Raw genomic sequence first — 21,354 nt, 5'->3', positions numbered from 1 at the left:
TGACTGTATTAGTGTCACTGGTTCCCAAAAAGTGTCAGAATGTCCACCGCAATATCGCAGTCCTGCTATAAGTCACTGATCGCCACCATTATTAGTAAAAAAAAAAAAAAAAATTATTATTATTATTATTATTATTAATAAATATATATATATATATATATATATATATATATATATATATATATATATATATATATATATATATATATATATATATATATATATATATATATATATATATATCCCCCATAGTTTGTAGACGCTATAACTTTTGTGCAAACCAATATACGCTTATTGGGATTTTTTTTTTTTACCAAAAACATGTAGCAGAATACATATTGACCTAAATTTGATTTTTTCAATTTTTTTGATTGGATATGATTTATAGCAGAAAGTAAAAAAAAATGTTTTTTTTTTAATCAAAATTGTCTTTTTGTTTATTTGTTTATAGTGTCACACGTCCGCGCAATTGTCAGTTAAATTAATGCAGTTCTGTATTGCAAAAAAATGGTCTGGTCGTGAAGGGGGGGGGTTCCAGAGGACAAGTGGTTAAGCGAGGAGCCAAAAAGCCAGAAAAACTTATGTACTGTTTGAGGGTATGGATCATAGGGGAACTTATCGCACAAGTGTGAACAGGGACAGTAAGAAATAAAGGCATTCTACATGCTGAACATAGTCTGGCTCAAGTGTGAATGGGGGGCTGAGGTGCTGCTTTAGCCCCTATAAAGAATGGCATTTAGCCATACCCACAGTTTGAAGATGGGGTGGCAATGGGTGGAGGGCTAAACAAGGTCCTCTTTGACAAGGTTGCTTATATCAAATTGTTCACATAAATTAAGCAAGTAAATCACCTGAGGTGTTTGGCCGGATGGAAAATAGCGAAGAGTCGTTAATATTCTCTACAGCGGCTGAAGATTTTGTCCATCCTAACCTGCAAGACACAAAAACACCAAGTCATTGAGTCAGTCATTAGCACTTCACCTCTAGAATTCACATTAGATCTGAATGTTGCATACACATAGCAGGCTGAATGTCACATGCACACCATTCACTGACGCTCTACTTCACGCACTTATTAGATTTCATGGTATGCAATGTTCAAACTGTCATGGAGGGCAGCATTATGGTCACATGATTTGCCTCCTAATCCCAGTCCTGATTTGAACTTTTTAGCGGATTCTGACCGATTCTTCTCCAGGGATAAAAGTTCTTACTACACAGATGTAAAAAAATATAAATTATTATTGTGGGGAGTCATGTTCCAAGGCATAGTCAACTTCTTGTCCAATCTCAAAACCACTATTCCGCCAACTGTCACTATTAAAAAGGAAACCAAAAAAATGAGACAACGGTTGTCATTTCTGACCTTCTTATGAAAATGTTAGCTGCAATCACTGGAACAAGGATGTAGCTTTGTAGAGTCACAAAAAATCCCAGGTCTGCATAGGTGTTCTAGGCCAGTGACTCACAAAAGCACTGAAACCTTTGGATTAGAATCTAGTTTTTTTCAAAAGTAGAGTTCAGCAATTTCAGTGTAACAAATAATCTGCTATAGTACTGAGGGGATTGTAGCTGTATTAGTGCACCTGCAACAGAAACAACTAAATACTGTCCCTGATACCATCTCATTTGCACCAACATTTGTAGGACAAGCTTTCGTGGTGTGTCCCCTTCTTTAAGGTCCAAGCATTAGTACTAATTGGACCTTGAATAAGGAGACATACCCCGAAAGCAAGTCTACCTGAGCGTATCGATTTAACGTTTTTTTTTTAAAAGCGTTTTAGAAGTTATTATTATTATACAGGGTTTATATAGCGCCAACAGTTTACGCAGTGCTTTACAACTTGAGGGTAGACAGTACAAATACAATACACTTTAATACAGTAGGAATCAGAGGGCCCTGCTCCTTACAGTTACAATCTAAGAGGGAAGGTCAAGAGATACAAGAGGTAATACCAGTGCTGGATGTACTGATGGAGAGAATAAATGTACAGTTGTTAGGTGGGGTCCATATAGGCTTCTCTGAAGAGATGAGTTTTCAGGGATCATCTGAAAGTGGATAAAGTAGGAGAAAACCGGATGGATTGGGGTAGGACATTCCAGAGGATGGGAGAGGCTCTGGAGAAGTCCAGGAGGTGAGTATGGGAGGAGGTGACAAGGGAGTTAGAGAGCAGGAGGTCTTGGGAGGAGCGAAGAGAACGATTAGGCTGATATTTTGCCACTAGGTTAGTGATGTAGCTGGGGGCCAGGTTGTGGATGGATTTGTAAGTTATTGTTAGTATCTTGAATTTAAATTTGTTGTTTGAGTGGCAGCCAATGGAGGGATTGGCAGAGGGTTATAGCAGACACTACGCGGTTTGTAAAGTGGATGAGCCTGGCAGCACCGCTCATGATGGACTGAAGTGGGGATAGGCCATTTAGAGGCAAGATCGTGAGGAGGGAGTTGCAGTAGTCGAGGCGAGAGATGACCGTTTACAGCTTCAGGCGTTGTTGTTTAGCCAATAGAAAGCCCTAAGGGAGGAGGGGGAGAGGAAATTAGGGGCGCAGAGCTGCTACTGAGAATAAAAAACACTCATAAAATGTGTAAAAAAAAAAAAAAAAAGAAGTCAGGCATTTCTACAGGGCCAAAAAGAAGCTCACGTACTTTGCGCTTCAGGCGACAGAACGCTCAGATATGAACAAGTTAGCTAGTTGAGCGTTTTAGAGCTACAAGCAGAAAATAGCTCAGGTGTGAACGGGGCCTTAGTGCAAATAAAAAAAGTAACATGGACAGTACTCAATTGTTTCTGCTATAGTCTAAAATGGCAGCTAACCTAGAGAGTTTGGTGAATAAAGTGGAACATCGGTATGGATGTAAAAAATTGTGCTTCAGATTTACTAGACTTTGAAGTACTGATGGGCTTTGGTCTTGTTCAGGACATCAGTTTGAGACGCTATTAAGATCATACAGATTTCAGCGACAGGGGCTTTTGACTTGTAGTTGATCTCCTCTAGACTAGAGATGAGCATCTTTCGAACTCATCTGAAGCTAAACTTCCAACCTTGCACACTTTTTGTACTTTAATAAACTGTAGGCTGGGTCATTCCCACGCCGCAACTCATGTAAACAAAGAGGTGGACTGCGGGCAGCTATGACTCAAAAAAAAAAAAAAAAAAAAAAAAAAAAAAGGGAGCAAGAGTCCAGAATTCGGACAGAGATGAGTTTGGAGGATGCCTAAGCTCATCTCAATTTCTGACCTGCATCAAGCAGGCTTTGCTCTGCCATAGACCTGCTTAAAAGGGATAAAGGGAGCCAAAGTGCTTTCACACTGGGGCTCTGCACTGGCAGGACGTAAAAAAAAAGTCCTGCAAGCAGCATCTTTAGGGCGGTGGAGGAGCGGTGTATACACCGCTCCTGCCCATTGAAATGAATGAGCATTTGGCTCATAAAATATTAGGCCCCTTTCACACAAAGCGGACTCCGTTTCCACGGAGCTCGCCTCGGTCCGCCGGCTCAGCGGGAGATCAGTCCGTTGATCTCCGCTGAGCCGGCGGATGACAGGTCCCTCTCTGCTCACTGAGCGGGGAGGGGCTTGTCAGGCACCGCTGCCGCCTATGGAGGGATCGGATGAAAACGGACAGCATGTCCGTTTTCATCAGATCTCACCCGATCCGATAGCGACGGACCTGGACGTAGGGCCATCCGTCTGCTTTTTGCGGATCGGACCAGGTCGGATGTCAGCGGACATGCCTCCGCTGACATCAGTCGCTCCATAGGCTAACATGGAGCGCCCGTTCTGGTCCGCCGTCAAAACTGACAGGCGGATCCGATCGTGTGAAAGGGGCCTTAAAACCCAAAAACATTATATTGAAGTTTATCAATTCTTTTTTTTTCTTTTTATTAGATTTTGGTGTAGTTCAACATACAACAAAACTATCTAGTCTCAGGCACTGAGCCCACGCAGGGGCGCAAAAGCAGAAAAGTTAGAATATATAATACACAGAGGCCTTGAGGACTGTAATAACATACAAGAAACAGAACAAAAAAAAACAAAAAAAACCCAGCTAGAAACCTGCGTACATCTAACCACCCTAGCCACATCAGCTACTGAAACCTAGGAGATTGTAATGAGCACTCGCTGAGCTAGAAAGATTAAACTGTATATAACATGTGCCCGCATTAACTATCTACAGCCGTGGAAGGCTCTGCTAGCCATTTGGCCCAGACTGTCATACTTCCTGGGGAAACCTCCGTAAGTATACGTGTCTTTGTAATAGGGGAGTGCATTATTAACCAGCTGTTTCCAGAAAGAGAGGGGCCTGTTTTTTCCAGCATAGCATAATAGCTTTCCTGGCATAAAATATGAGACCAGTGTTCTCTCTGCCACTTTGGGAGACAGATCCTCCACCAGACCTAGCTGGCACACCCTTAGGGAGGGGAAAATGTTGGTCACCAATTGAGCACCTGTGTCCAATATGTTATTCCCGGACAGGCCCAAACCAGGTCTTCCCTGAAGACAGCCACAACACCAGCATGCTGAAGAATGGGCGGGTCCTATTTTATGCAAACAATAGGGGGTGAGATAGGCCCCATGTACCAGCCTACACTGAATAAAGCGATCTCAGTGAAACAAGAATCTTGAATAGTTAATCCCATATGTATTCCCAGTCCTCGGAATCCAATTCAGGAGCATCAATGGACCAACGCTGATGAAGCACCAATAGCTCCAGAGAGGATACACTGAGGAGATGCGCATAGAGAATGGAGGTGGGTTTCTCTGAGCATTCATAGCATAGGATTCTTTCCAGATCAGAAAACACCATCTGAGCTCCCCCAGAGGGGAATTGACTTCTGAAAGTAACAAAAAAAGATATGAGGAGGGGACATTGTGATAAGAAACAAAATAATCAAAAGGGCGAATGGAGAGGTCTGATGTGACCTCTTTCACTAGCTTGACATTAAATCTGGTCCATGCCATAGGCTCGGAGAGTTAAAAAATATGAGGTAGTGTGGGGTTATTCCATAGAGGGATATTAGTGGAAACTGTGTTTCGTGGATATCACTCACAGGTAAGTCCTGCCTTTCAGGCCCTAAGCACAGAGGGCATTAAATAATAAGGAGCTCTGGGACCTCGGAATGGCAGGCATTTAAGGGCCTCCACTGAGCGTACTACTGCGTGAAAAAGGATTTGGGAATCCATTGCGGGGAATTTCCGAAACAAGTAATTACATTTGGGAAGGACTTTTATTTTCAGGAGGTTAACACACCCTAGAAGGGACAGAGGGAGGTTCTCCCATGCTTTCAGTTTAGCCTTTACAGTTTGCACCACAGGAGTCAGATTCAGAGGAATATAGCTCGTAATGTCTCGGGCAACTTTCACCCCAAGATAGGTAAATTCACCCACCCATTGCAGTTGTAAATCTGGTGAAGCACCAGTCACTACTGAGAAGGAACTCAGGACCTGCAGTGGGCCCTGTGGAAAGGGACTGGCATCATTAAGAAATAACAGGATGTCATCTGCATACAGAGCTATCCTCTCCTCCACCCATGCCAGCCTCAGGCCCTTAATATGGGGTGATACCCAGAGAGCTTCAGCCACAGGTTCCATAACAATGGCAAAAAGGGCCAGGGAGGAGGAGGACAGCTCTGCCAAGTACCCCGAAGCAAATGGAATGAAGATGACAGGAGACTCCCTAAACGAATGGCCACTGTTGGGGAGAAATAAAATTACCTGCAGCCACTTAATGAAAACCAGGGGGAACCCCATTCTCCAAAGGGTCTCCCACAGGAAAGGCCACTCCACGGTATCAAACGCCTTCTCAATATCTAGAGAGGCAATTACTCTGGAGCCCTGGTTATCGTGTTTGGCATGAATATTTGTGAACAATCTGCGCAGATTGATATCTGTAGATTTATGGGCCATAAATCCGATTTGGTCTGATCTGATGATGGAGGGCAATATAGGCTTTATCCCGCTAGTGAGGAGTTTATTTAAGATTGTTTTAAAGAAGTGCAATAGGCCTACAGAAGGCACATAGTTTAGGTCATTAGGGGATTTATAGATAAGAATAACCTGTACTTCAGACATGGGGGGGGGGCGCGACTTCAGTTAAACAATACGTGTACAGGGAGGCAAGTAGAGGGGCCAGCAGTTCACCGTGAGCTTTATAGAACTCCGTGGGGAGGCCATCAGGACCCAGAGAATTACCCCCCAAAAGGGAGTGAATTACTGAGAAGACTTCCTCTGAGGTAATTGGGCGCACCAGGTGTGACCGTTCCTCATTCGCAAAGCCATCCCAGAGCTACCGGGTCTAACAGGGAGGCTAAGGATTCTGGGCTAAAATCAGAGGGCAATGTAGAGTCATACAGCCGTTGGTAGTAGCATTGGAATTCTTGTAGGATGCCTGTGGAAGAGATGGCCTCCCCTGTGGGAGAGGCAATTTTGGAGATTAGCGTGAGAGGGGTGTCGTGCTGTGACATCATGGCTACCATTTTTATCCCCTGCTCAAAAAACAAAAAAACAAAAAACCAACAACCTTTGTTTAGAGTTATATAGATCGAACCGTGTGACCTCCTCCAAGTGCAAGTGTAATGCCCTCTTGGTGGCCTGCAGTAAATCAAAGTTTGTTTTAGACCTTTCAATCACTTACTAGTCAGACTGGTTTTGAACCTTGGACTGTAAATGTACCCTTGAGGCCTGTTGGTTCAGTTTTACCGCCTTATTGGCTGATATGTAGTGGCCCCTAGTAAAAGCCTTGAAGGCATCCCAAACAGATTCTGGGGAGGAGGACTCCGCATTAATGTCCCAGTACTCCTGCAAATCAGGTGTAATTTTCTCAGATATATCAGGGTTGGAAATCCAATGGGCCTCTAGTCGCCACATAGAGCCACTGCGTACTGAGTGGGAATGCAGAGTTACAGCTAGCCTAGGAGGACTATGTTTAGAGCACCCACTGGGTAGGTAGCTAGCTGATACCACATCTACCAACAGTATAGGATTAGCGAAAGCTAGATCAATTCTGGAAGAGGTTTTGTAGGGGGTTGTGAAGCACGAGTAGGATCTGGTGGTGGGATTTTTGCCATCTGCAAATCTCTGTCAAGCCGGCTGATAGGGCCCACCTTGGCAAATCTCCAGAAGAGGATTTGGAGAGCGTAGGTCTATCCAGATCAGGTGATAGGACAGCATTAAAATCACCCATGAGAAGTAATTTAGTGGGACAGCAGGGGGAGATTCTCTCCAGGATCAAGAATAATAAATCAGGTTTAAACAGTGGAGGAATGTACACCGCAACAAAAACATAGCGTTGTTGCCACAGGTTTAGCCCCAAGATGACACATTTCCCCTGGGGGTCTGTGTGGACTGCTTCACGCCTGGCATAAGTGGAGTAACAAGCGTGAATGGCCTTCTGAACCCATGGTCTCTTGAAGGCCACTATTTTACTGCCAATCAGGTGTGTCTCTTGTAAAAGAAGAATGTGGGGGTTATGAGTCTTGACATATTGGAAAAGGAGTGCCCCTCTTGAATTTAGAATTGAGACCTTGCACATTCCAAGAGAGAATGGATATTGCCTCAGCGTCACGTGATGCCATGACTGAAAGGGAACAAAGTTAACCAGGAGCACATGAACTCCCAGTAATATAACACCAGATGGGCAGTATGACGACACAGGTCTGCAATAAAGTAAAAAAACAAAGACAAACAAAAAACATGAACATATACAGAAATAAAAACATTCCAAGCACATAGTGCTATCCTGCTGGTGCCAGCAGACCTAAGACCCAAGAACTTGACTGAAGAGCTACAAAATCGTGCTCAACAGGGTTACGTGGGCATAGAAGAAATGCTCGCACATCACTGTAGATCATAATCTAATGACTAAGCGCACGTGAAATGTGCAGCACGTGTTTACCCAGCATTCTGATGCCTGACATTTTTGGGATGTCCAAATAAAGAGGATTTTGGTCTACAATGGTCTGAGACCATTTCTTCTAATTTCATTGTGTGCGGAGGCGAGCACCTGCTGGATCATTAGGCTTCCTTATCTCACCTGGAGCGGCAGGTTTTCTTTTTCCCCCAACGTGGGCACAGATAAAAAAAAAAAAAAAAGGGGAGGGGTGTCCTCTGTCTCCCTGAGTGAGCCCGATGCAAGTACAAAGTTCTTGGCAGGATCATGGTAGGGCCTCAGGGTAAGGCAGTGCATACCAACAAAAACGCAGAGAAACAGTCAAGTCCCCAGCTGGGAAAATAATGCAATATACGAAGAAACTTACAGGAAAAACAGCCCATATGTGCTTCCAAGGTACTCAGTTTAGGGTGTCCAGCCACTAAGCAGCATCCACAGGATTTTAAAAGAACTTGATGGCACCAAGATGCTCCACATGTAACTTACTGGGATACAGCATACTATAAATTAGCCCCTTTTCTCTGAGCCACGTGCGGACATCCACAAAAGTGAGGCGGCAACGCTGTAGCTCAGGTGAAAAATCCAAGAAATAAGTGTACAGTAGTGTTTTCACAGCAGAGATCAGGATGCTTCCTTGCCTCTGCCAGGATAAGGTTGCGGTCCCGGAAGTTCAGGAACCAAACCAGGAACGGTCTAGGGGGGAGACCCCGGAGGTCTGGGTCCAGTGGGCATCACAATGTAAGCAGGAGAGACTTGTTGAAGGTTGAGAAGCTGTTTAAAAAAGGATTGAGCAAAGGTTACTGCATGGGAGCCCTCCGGAAACCCCACAAATCTTACATTATTAAGGCGAAGCCTGTTCATAGCATCCTCCGACCGGACCATCAGGGTCTTAACTGTACGCTGGAGCTCTGTCAGAGACTTAGCATTTGTGGCTGTAGTATCTTCCACTGTAGAGATTGGGGACTCAGTCACTGACAAAGAGCCCCGAATTTTATCAAGATCTTGACGGATTAATCCACACTCTATGGTCAGAGTGGCTATCTGGCCCATGAGTGGTGGCCAGAATCGCCGCTGTGGACTCGGCGGCTGGTGGAGCAGCCAAAGCCTCAGGCTGCTTGTCTGCCTCATGCTCTGCATCCATGGATCTATCTGGACAGACAGATGTGTCTGGACAGAGACAGACGCTGCAGAGCATAAGGAATGGGGCAAGATGGCCATCGCACATGTCCCTGGTGGGGAGCCTCGGGACGTGGGTGGAGTTTGTTTCCTGCTCGAGCAGCCTCTCGTAGGAATGGATGGCCCCAGGGGAATTCCCCGATCCGGCAGGAGTAAATTGCTGAACATGGTGGCCCGGATAGCTGCAGGATGACACAGGATTAGAGGATCAGGGAGAGGGGTCACTCCTCTCATGAGTCCATCCAGCTACGCCCCGAAGCTTACCAATTCTTAGATGTAATGGCTGTATTAGTTTTCTTTAAGGCTTTCCTTCATTTTCATTTGTCGATCCTGCCAGTAAGTCTGTTTTTCAACAGAAGAAGCTGTCCTACCGATGTAGCGGTTAGAGGGTGGAGACAAACTATTTACCACCGACAGGAATGCATACAATCAGCTTTTATTTATGCAAATACTTTATTCAAAAATGAAAAAAAAAAAACCACTGCTGTAATTGGTTAAGAAGTGTTAGCTGAAGTTTCTCTTCAATTTGCTAGTGTGTCTAAATCTGCTAGTGCATCCAACACTCCCCTCCCAGAGGACTGACAAAGCTGCTGTGACAAGGTATCTCTGTTGCTCCTTTATTCAGAATGGAGGCGCTCTAATACAGGAGGTGTGTTACTGGCCAGATCACCAGGTAAAAACATGGGGGGGGGGGGGGGGGACACACTAAAAAAAGAAAACTAATGCAGCCACCACATCTAATGATTGGCAAGCTGCAATATATTACATTTTTAGAATAAGTTTAAAACTGCTTTAATGCCCTCAGTTTTAGATTTCCTGGGCAGTATGGGAGATTTATTTAATTCTGGTTTGTTGGAGGGTTCCGCCTTTAGACACTGATATAAATGAGGCCGTTTGGTTTTATCTTAAGGCCGTTGGAGGACTTATCTCTCAGCAGTTAAAAAAAAATAAAATAAATAATAATAATAGTTGTGTGTTTTTGTAATCCCTTATTATTGCAGAGAAAGGAACAGTGTCAGGTCTCTGTTTGTTCTGTTATTTACTCAGCTACCTTATATTCCTTATTTACTCAGCTACCTTATATTCCATTCTCCTTCCTCGTGCTTTCAGGCAGAGAGTTGGCTGTGCCAGGAATATTATTTCTTTATTGGAAACAGTGATATCCGATCACTGATACGTATGTTGGAGAGCTAAACTGTATCCATGGTCAAAACTTTTTTTTTAGGTTTGGATTGAGCAGGAAATGGTTAAAACCCCCCGTCAAGTTTTTACTGTGTGCTGAAATGATCTCTCTAGTGACCATTGCCACTGAGACAAAGTGTCTGGAAATCTAAAATTTTACAAAATGGTCACCAAAACAGAAGCAATTTTCCAAAAGCAAAATTAAGAAAAAAAAAAAAAAAATCTTAATTACTTACAATAATAAAAATCTAAGCTAATAGTACACAAACCCTATAAGCATTATATACCATTACAAATACACAGCTGCACTTCCACACAATCCCTGAATTTTTATATATATATATATATATATATATATATATATATATATATATATATATATATATATATATATATATATATATATATATATATATAAAAAAACTTCCAATATCCAAAAACAATGTACGTCTAATGTCTGTATACATTACGGTTCGTGCATAAGAATTCACAGATAACATGCATTTTTTTGCAGCGTAGGGCTGTATTTAGTGCGCAATGAATGAAGGTTTTACTTGTGCATTTTTCTGTGAAGGCTAGGTCATGGGTCAAAGTTCTAACATCCTTTTTTTGTATTATGATAGGTGCGCTGGACTGACTCACTACAAAAAACTTTTTGTGTGTTGTGTAAAATTGTAGCTACACTGCATTTTTTACAACATAAGTCTATCTATCAACAGGGCACATAATGTTGAGCCTGTATTAACTAATGCAGATCCATGAAGTTCAAAACGGACATGGTGTAAACAAGCCCTTACAAATGCCCTAAAGGTGGCAGGTCAAGGTAAATATAATTAGAGTTCACCAGTATGAATCACCATGCAATGGATCCGGTAATCAACTAAGTGAGGACGGGTGTAGTTGCTTGAAAGACAGGCCACCCAGAGGCCAGGTTGTTAGGCCGGTTCCAGGCCCAGGTGCATTGATTGCAGCTTTGCAGGGGTGAAACACCATGGCTCAAACTCCACCATACACTTGAACAGGTTCTAGAAATTCCTAGGCCCAAGGTCGATACTTCTACATCAAGGTCTTGATTTCTGTGGTAGTTCAAGGTCCAGTCCCATCTGGGGGCCATAGAGTGATAACCCAGGTATACTGTGAGTGTGCCTGGTGAACGTGCCTGGCCACTGCACTGATGAGCCCTCCATCTCTGGACCACCACTAGCTCCCAGACAGCTGCCAAGCTCCCAACCCCAGCCAGCTGCTAAGCTCCCCTCAGGTATTGGCAGTGTTCCTCACCTCCAAGAGGCACTTCATTCCCCATAGCATTGTCACGTGTCATAACATACATGCATCTGTGGTCTGTAATGAGGCACTAAAGCGGCTTTTATGAACTTTACTAAACGTTCCATAGAGCATCTCACAAACATTCCATTGTAAAGTGTACATTATAGTCCCAAACACTTGGTGACTTCCTTCCAGACTACATGGTGTTACTTTCCAGTATTTGGTCAGTAATGTTTTTAAAAGTCCTGCTGGGTACAAAACTAGGAAGGTGTGCTGTGGTGCTCACCTGGGGGCAATAAAAACGTTCTTTATGGTGCGACATCTTCAGCATCTAGGCCTAGACATGTGTGATTCAATTCATTCCAAATCAAAAAGTCGGGACGAATTTTTCATCATTCAGAAATTCGGATGTTTTTGAATTACAATAGTAAACGAATGTAAACTAATCGTCCGAAATAATGAAACAAAATGCACATGAAATTCGAATTTGGAAACTAATATAAAATGTAAACATATTGCTCGGGGAGCACATTGCAATGGCTTCTATCCTTAAGGCTTCTATCTCTAAGTGATTCTTTCTACAAGTGATATGCACTTCAATCTCTGCACTTCAGCGATTGCACGAAGCAAACAAATACAGCAATCTGCACTGGAAAGCAGCTAACAGACTGCAGGTGACCCTGTCTCTCTAATAGGCTCTCCTTCCGCTCTGTAACATGCACTCTCTACCACTGCTTCTGACACTCCTCTCCTCTCTCCTCAAACTCTCTTACCTTCACCCCCCCTCTCCACCCGCCTGCTTATACATATCACCCTGCCTTCTGTCTTCTCCCTACTACTGCTCCTACCAACTCTTGCTCATTCTACATCCATACACTGATAAAACCTCCAGTACTCAGAGACATGCCCCTTCACATAAATCACAGTCCCACATTACCTCCCTCACCTTCCTGCTTCTCCTAATCTCTGGTGACATATCCCCAAACCCTGGACCACCATCATCTGTCTTTGCCCATCGCTCCCATCCCCCTACACCCTCTGGCAGGAGCCGCAACCCACAGAACTTGGTCTCTATTCCTCTTTCCAAAACCAGCCCCCCCTTTTCCTGTGCCCTGTGGAATGCACGGTCTGCAACAAACTCACCGCCCTTCACGACCTCTTTATCACAAATTTCTTTAACCTACTTGCCATTACTGAAACCTGGCTTCATGAATCGGACACTATTTCTCCTGCTTCCCTCTCCCATGGGGGCCTTCTCTGGACTCACTCCCCCAGACCAAGTGGACGGAAGGGAGGTGGAGTGGGAATCCTTCTAGCCCCATGCAGCACCTATCAGGTACTTCACCCACCTCCCTCTCTGACACTCTCCTCTTTTGAGGCACATTGCATTCGTCTATTCTCTCCCATTTCTCTAAGAATTGCTGTCATCTACCGGCCCCCTGGACCAGTATCAGCCTTCCTTGATGACTTCTCTGCCTGGCTACCCTACTTTCTCTCTTCTGAAATCCCCACAATTATTCTTGGGGACTTCAACATCCCTGTCAACACTAACACTACAATTACTTCTAAACTTCTCAGTCTAACCTCATCGCTTGACCTGAAGCAATGGATACAGGCTCCTACCCACTCCAACGGCAACACCCTTGACCTTGCCTTCTCCTATCTGTGCACTCCGTGCAACCTTTCCAACAATCCACTCCCACTCTCCGATCACCACCTTATTAGTTTTGCTCTCTCCCTGTCTTCCACCTCTTCTCCCTCCAACCGCCTAACAATTACACGTAGAAACCTTCGCCACCTCAACCCTTCTCTACTCTGCTACTGATCACCTCTTTGACAAAATCTCACCCCTGTCCTGCCCCAACCTAGCTACTTTCATCTACAACAGCTCACTGTCTTCCTCCCTAGACAAGCTTGCTCCCCTCACTACACGCAGAATTAGGCCCCGACTGCTACAACCCTGGCAAACAGATGACACCAGAAGTCTCAGAAAACCTAGCCGCGCTCTTGAGCGCCTGTGGCATAAGACTAAGACCCAGGAAGACTTCACACAATATAAATCTGCCCTCCTAAAATACTATTCCTGCCTTCACACCGCCAAACAGACCTACTTTATCACACTCATTAACACCTTCTCATCCAGTCCACGTCAACTCTTCTCTACCTTCAACACTCTACTCTGTCCTCCACTGCCTCCACCCACCAACTCACTCACTGCCCAGGAGATTGCCAATCACTTCAAAACTAAGATTGATACAATTCATGAGGAGATCACCAATGCGCAAAAACCTCCCCCATGCAACACCCCATGTCCACAGACACAATCATTACTTCCCTCATTCAACCCTGCTACTATTACTGAGGTTGCTAAACTTTTATCTAGCACTCATCTAACCACTTGCCCCCTCGATCCTGTTCCCTCACAAATGCTACGCTCACCCTCTGACTCGATGCTACGCTCTCTAACTCACATTTTCAACCTCTCCCTCTCTTGTGGCATCTTCCCAAACTCTCTAAAACATGCGCTAATCACCCCCATACTAAAAAAGCCCTCACTGGATCCCACCAATCTCAACAACTTACGTCCCATCTCCTTACTCTCCTTCTCCTCCAAAACTTCTTGAAAGACTGGTCTACAACCGACTAAGCGACCATCTGACCATGAATAAACTTCTTGATCCCCTTCAGTCCGGTTTTCGCCCTCAACACTCCACGGAAACTGCTCTCCTTAAACTCTCAAATGACCTACTAATGGCTAAAGCCAATGGACACTATTCTGTACTACTTCTCCTGGATCTCTCTGCTGCCTTTGACACAGTGGACCACCCCCTCCTCCTCAAAAAACTCCACTCCTTTGGTCTCCGTGACTGTACTCTTCACTGGTTCTCATCCTACCTATCCCACCGCTCCTTCAGTGTCACTTACAACTCTACTTCCTCCTGTCCTCTTCCTTTTTCCGTTGGCGTCCCCCAAGGTTCTGTTCTTGGACCTCTCCTTTTCTCAATCTACACCACCTCCTTGGGTCAGTTGATTGCCTCCCACGGCTTTAAATATCATCTCTACGCTGATGACACCCAAATCTATCTCTCCACCCCCCAGCTCTCTTCATCTGTCTCCTCACGCATTACCAACTTACTAGCAGACATATCAGCCTGGATGTCACATCACTTTCTCAAACTCAACCTATCCAAAACCGAGCTCATGATATTTCCTCCCTCAGGTGCCACTTCCCCTGGTTTCCCTGTCAAGATCAACGGCTCAACTATCAACCCATCTCCCCACGCCAAGGTCCTAGGTGTAATCCTGGACTCTGAACTAACCTTTCGACCCCACATTTTATCACTATCCAAAGCTTGCCGCCTCAATCTTCGCAACATCTCCAAGACACGCCCCTTCCTAACCAATGACACCACAAAGCTTCTAATCCACTCCCTGGTCATCTCCCGCGTCGACTACTGCAACTCCCTCCTCATTGGTTTACCTCTAAATAGGCTATCCCCACTTCAGTCCTTCATGAACGCTGCTGCCAGGCTCATCCACCACACAAACCGATCAGCGTCTGCCACACCCCTCTGCCAATCCCTCCATTGGCTGCCACTCAGTCACTGAATTAAATTCAAGATACTAACTATAACTTACAAAGCCATCCACAACCTGGCCCCCAGCTACATCTCTAACCTAGTCACAAAATACCAACCTAATCGTTCTCTTCGCTTTTCCCAAGACCTCCTGCTCTTAAAATCCCTTGTCACCTCATCCCATGCTCGCCTTCAGGACTTCTCCAGAGCCTCCCCCATCCTCTGGAATGCTCTACCCCAATCCGTCCGACTTTCTCCTACTTTATCCACTTTCAGACGATCCCTGAAAACTCATCTCTTCAGAGAAGCCTATCTGGCCCCCACCTAACAACTGTACATTTATCTTCTCAATTAGCACATCACCCATAATTATTACCTCTTGTATCTCTTGACCTTCCCTCTTAGATTGTAAGCTCTAAGGAGCAGGGCTCTCTGATTCCTACTGTATCAAATTGTATTGTATTTGTACTGTCTACCCTCAAGTTGTAAAGTGCTACGTAAACTGTTGGCGCTATATAAATACTGTATAATAATAATAATAATAATAATAATAATAATAATTGCAATTCTTAGATGTGAAAAATGTGTCAGCCACATTCCAAATCGAAGAAAATGTGAATGCCAATTCAAAAACGAATAAATTAAACTTAACTAAGCCAAATTAGTTAATTTGAAAATTGAAAGGAAACAAAAAAATTTAGTTCTCCACATGTCTATTACAGGCCTCTAGGCCTTATAGTGTCTTTCCCCACCCCCACCCAGAGAGGAACGCTCCAACATTACTGCTTCTTTCCATCTCAGGCCTTAGACAGGCTCCTCCTCAGCCACATATAGCAATAGGGAAGGACACCAGAAGAATACTCGCCTTGTCAGACAGGGACTACACATTAAAGGGGGTCATGTTTGTGAAGGTGTGCATGATCAGAGTTCACTGATATATGTCACCATACAGCTCTGGAACATTGATAAATAGAATGGCAACTAATAGAAGGTGTTTGTAGTTCTTATAACCAGAGTATAATTCATCCTTCTCAATAAATCTCCTGGATTCTTGACTTATCTATATGAGGGTTTAATAGTACCCTTGCAGTGAGCGTAGTGAATGTAATAGCCATAAATATAAAATGTAGAGCTCTTCAATGTAGTACTATAAAATTATCAATCAGAAGGCAATTCAAAGCATTCAACCCTTCAAAGTACAATACCGTGCAAATGTTTTAAGCATGCGTGAAAAAAAAAAAAAAAAAAAAATGCTATAAAACAAAAAACAAAGCTTTCAGGAATAGAAGTGTTCATAGTTTGTTTATGAATTAACAAAATGAGAAAAAAAAAAGCAACAGAAGAGAAATCCAAATCAAATCAATAATATTTGGTGTGACCACCCTTTGCCTTCCAGCATCGATTCTTCTAGGTACACTTACACAAGTTTTTGAAGGAGCTCGGCAGGTAAGTTGTACCTGACATCTTGGAGAACCAATCACAGATCTTCTATGGATGTAGGCTGCCTCCGAGCCTTCTGTCTCTTCATGTAATCCCAGGAAGACCCCATGATGTTGAGATCAGGACTTTGTGGGGGCCAAACCATCCCTTCCAGGACTCCTTGTTCTTTTTTACTCTGAAGATAGTTCTTAAAGGGCAAGTTCACCTTTACAGAAAAAGCTGTAAGGTGAACTTACACAGGACGCCCTCCTCACACCTCATACCTCACCCTCCCCAGTCCCACTGACCTGGAGCGCAGCAATCACCTGCACTGACATCGGGTCGCCGCTTCACTGGCCCGGGACGTAGAAATCCCCCGCAGCCTAATCTCCAAAACGTCAGAAGGCACGTTTAGGAGCATTCTAACTGGTCAGAGCCCTCACTGCAGGCAAGGAGGAGAGAAAGCCGGGGGGGGGGGGGGGGGGGGGGGGTCCAGTGTAAGTTCACCTTACAGATTTTCTGTAAAAGGTGAACTTACACTTTAATGACATTGGCTATATGTTTGGGGTTGTTGTCCTGCTGTAAAACACTTTTGAAACCAGCGACACTCCTCTCTGATGGTATAGCATGATGTGTAAGGCTACTTTCACACTGAGGCGTTGCAAAACCGCGGTAAAAACGATGAGCGTTAGCACTATTTTTACCGCTAACGCGGTAAAAATGCGGTAACACCCATGCGTTTTAATTGCGTTTAATATAGCGTTTTTTAAGCGTTAGCGTCAGCAAATCTGACCATGCGGTCATGTGACCTTCCCCAGTTTCTGGGCGGTTTTAAAGCGTTTGCCATTCATTTCAATTGGGATAGACGTTTTTACAGCGCTATTTTATGCTCCCCAAAGATGCTCCAAAAAATCTGTTTGCAGGATTTTTTCCAACGCACAGCCAGCACAACGCCTCAGTGTGAAAGGTTACACTGAGATACATGGGGGGTGTTTTTCATGCGGTATTTAGGCGGTAATTTTAGCGCTAAAACGCCTGAAAAACGCCTCAGTGTGAAAGGGGCCTAAGTATCTGCCGATATTTCTCAGCATTGAGGATACCATGGATCCTGACCAAATCTCCAACTCTATTTGCAGAAATGCAGCCCCAAAGTTGCAAGGAACCTCAACCATGCTTCACTGTTGCCTGCAGACACTCATTATTGTACTGCTCTCCAGCGAACAAACAGCCTCCTGCTACAGCCAAAGATTTCAAAATTTTGACTCAGTCAGAGCACCTGCTGCCATTTTTCTGCACCCCAGTTCCTATGTCTTTGTGTATAGTTGAATCGCTTAGCTTTGTTTCCACGTCGTAGGTGTGGCTTTTTGGCCACAATTCTTCTATGAAAACCACACCTGGCCAGACTTCTCCGAACAGCAGATGGATGTACCTGGGTCCCACTGGTTTCCATCAGTTCTGTGCTGATGTCACTGCTGGACATCTTCTGATGTTGAGGGGAAGTAAGCATGATGTGTTACCCAATTGAATGTTGCCCAATCAATGGTGTCCTCAATGCCAACAAATACATGCCATACTATCAAGGAGGTGTGTGATTGGCCCCAGATTTATTCAGCAGCAGGACAACAACCCTAAACATCCAGCCAATGTCATTAAGAACCGTCTTCAGTGTAAAGAACAAGGAGTCCTGGAAGTGATGGTTTGGCCTCCAGAGAGCCCAGATTTCAACATCATGGAGTCTCTCTGGGATTACATGAAGAGACAGAAGGATTTGAGGCAGCCTACATCCATAGAAGATCTGTGGTTACTTCTACAAGATGTCTGGAACAACCTACCTGCCAAGTTTCAACTGTGTGCAAGGGTGTCCAGACGACCTGATCCAGAGTTGAAGCCAAAGGGTATTCACACCAAATATCGATTTGATTTAGATCTTTCTTCTGTTCCCTCACTTTGCATTTTGTAAACTGAAACACAGCACTGTACATATGGTCACTTGGATAAAAAAACCAAAGCAATCGATGATCAGATACAAAATCCTATGCATCAGTCCACAACATAAACAGGGAGTCTCATCAAGGGTACAGATCACTTTAAATCCTGCGATATCAGACTTCTTCATAAACAGAAAATTCCAGGCAGACATTACAAGCTCCAGGAATGGTATCAATGTATCTATGCATTCCCTTATTGACAAAGAGCACTCAGATGTAACTGAAGGAATACTGTAAACACAGGGTGTCAAAACCAGCACTGCACACCTAAAGACAATGAGATCACTTCAGTATTAATTAAAATATGTGCACAACTCCAGGAGGAATTATAAAGAAAGATCACAATGTATTTTTGTTGACCATTACTGTCAGTAACATTGTGCAAGCTGTCATGCTCATGCGCACGTGTAAAAGCATGCACATATTCGTGTGCAGGAGCACCCAAGTGAACCCATGACTTTGCGCATGTCATGGCATGCGTGCACATCCACCATGGATACTGGCACCAAGTGGGCTATTTTTTTTTTTTTTTTTTTATATAATCCTTATTAAAACATCTATATAGCATCAAAAACAAGATGACCATAAACATCCACAGTTTGTTGAGTTTTAAAAGCATATAGTGATAACACATGTCTCAAATCACCGTAAGGGTGCAAAAAAACCAGAAGAAAATAAAGAAGAAAAAAAAAAAAAAAGAATTAAGTACCATGCAACATGGGCAGAAACGGTAACCAGGGATCAACAGTGCCATTAGGTAGAAATGATGGTCAAAAGGCCAGCCCAATAGAAAAGGGGTCAAAATAGTAATCAGTGAACCGTAGGAGCCAAGTGGGCTATTTAAACCTGGGTTCTCCATTGGTTCATTGCGTAATGGTCTTTCACTATGTTACCCATGACCATGGCTTCCACCTGACCTGCTCTTGGATTACCCTTTTCTGCGGCTGACTGCGGTTTTGTTGCCGGTCCCGGCCTGGACGTCTGAACAAGATTCTACTTATCGGCTCTCCTCACTGCCTGCATGTTGCCAACCTCTGCTTGTCCCTGACCTTGGTTCTGCTTACAATTTGATGCTCACCGATTACCGACCCCGGATTGTGGCCTGATTATGTCATTTTATTGAAGATATTCTTTACTTCTGGACAGGTTTGGAATCCTTATTGAATATATTTGTAGAGATCCTATATACCAATGTGGACGATCTTCAATTCACTTTAGCATATGATATTAAGACTTAAAGCAGAACTACAACCAAAAGGGAAAGTCCTGCTTTTCCACCTCCCCCTCGCCTAGCAGTAAGAAGGGTCACTGGTTCGAATCCCAACCAGTACACTACCTGCTTGGAGTTTGCATGTTCTCCCTGTGCCTGCGTGGGTTTCCTCCGGGTACTCCGGTTTCCTCCCACACTCCAAAGACATGCTGGTAGGTTAATTGGCTCCTGTCTAAATTGTCCCTAGTATGTATGAATGTGAGTTAGGGACCTTAGATTGTAAGCTCCTTGAGGGTAGGGACTGATGTGAATGTACAATGTATATGTAAAGCGCTGCGTAAATTGACAGCGCTATATAAGTACCTGAAATAAATAAAAATAAAATAAATAAAGCAGAACTACAACCAAAAGGGAAAGTCCTGCTTTTCCACCTCCCCCTCCTACTTTTGGATACATTTATTTATTTATTTATTTATTTTGGGGGGGGGAGCAGGTATGTAGTTGATAGGTACCCACTCACACTTCCGATCCGAGCAGAAGTTCGGCACCCTCTATTGGCCTGCAGCCTTCTGAGACATGTGACAGGTCCCAGGAAGCTGCGAGACCATTCACAAAGTGCAGCAAGACTCGAGCATGCGCAGTGGGAAGCTAGCTGTGAAGTCTCAAAGAACCGGCTTCCCAAAGTAAACATGCCAGCACAGGGGACCCAAAGACCAGCAAAGAACTGGTCTGAGTGTGGACAGCGATAGATCCCTGGACAGGTAAGTGTCCTTTTATTATAAAAGTCAGCAGCTACAGTATTTGCAGCGACTGGTTTTTAAATGTTCTTTTTTTGGGGTGGGGGCTGAAGATCCTCTTTAACTTTCCTCAATGTAGTCATTGAGAAGGAACCAGGTGGTTCCATATTTACTACTGTATACTCATTGCAGCCAATGCCATTCTACATGAGCACGGTCTCCATCGCTCTAGGATTTCCATTGGGTAATATCAGTTTCTAGAAATTGTACAAAGGAAGAAGCTTGTGAATATGAAGTGGAACAGAGGATATAGGGATAAAACCTTAAAGCTGAGGTCCACCCAAAAGTGGAAGCTCTGCTTATCTGCCCCCTCCGAAGGTACCTGTCCCCACTTCCAAGAGATCACGGCGAGACCACTCGGAGGTTCAACCACCCCCTCCCCCCACTGGACCATTCAGAAAGCGCAGTGCACTTTTTGCATGCACAGTAGGGAACCGGCGGTGAAGTCGAAAGGCTTCACGCCGGTTTCCCGTATCACGAATGGCGGCGGCAGCACCGGAGAGCTGATGGAAACATCGTCTGTTGTGCTGACATCACTGGATTCCAGGACCATTGCTGGCGGAACTCTGCTTTAAAAAGAGAAAACAAATGCAACCACCACATCAAATGACTGGTATACTGCATGTTGGAAAGGTTGCAAAAAGGCAATCAAGCTAGATGCAAAGAATTTTGAACCAACAATGGTACTGGCTAATGGAGGATCCAGTAAAATGATGACACCTCTGCCCTCAATCACCACCAAAATCAACAGGAGATGTTCCAGACCACCGTCATTTAAAGAAATTCAATTCCTTCCGTTGTAAAAGAATAGGTATATACAATGTGCATATATATTAAAGCCTAACTCCGGGTTT

At 44.2% G+C, this 21,354-nt stretch overlaps 1 protein-coding gene across 1 annotated transcript in view; it reads right to left on the bottom strand.

Annotated features, from left to right (window-relative positions):
- Positions 1-21,354, bottom strand: part of SLC38A5 (solute carrier family 38 member 5) — a 147,111-nt gene that overhangs the window by 69,659 nt on the left and 56,098 nt on the right. The window contains exon 2 of the mRNA XM_073600004.1: positions 852-931. The gene's annotated coding sequence lies outside the window, so the exon portion shown is untranslated. The remainder of the gene's footprint in view (positions 1-851; positions 932-21,354) is intronic.

This window comes from Aquarana catesbeiana, linkage group LG09, assembly GCF_042186555.1.
Source record: "Aquarana catesbeiana isolate 2022-GZ linkage group LG09, ASM4218655v1, whole genome shotgun sequence".
Lineage (NCBI taxonomy): Eukaryota > Metazoa > Chordata > Amphibia > Anura > Ranidae > Aquarana > Aquarana catesbeiana.
The sequence above is the reverse complement of the archived record's forward strand: the minus strand, read 5'-3'. Positions and strand labels throughout refer to the sequence as shown.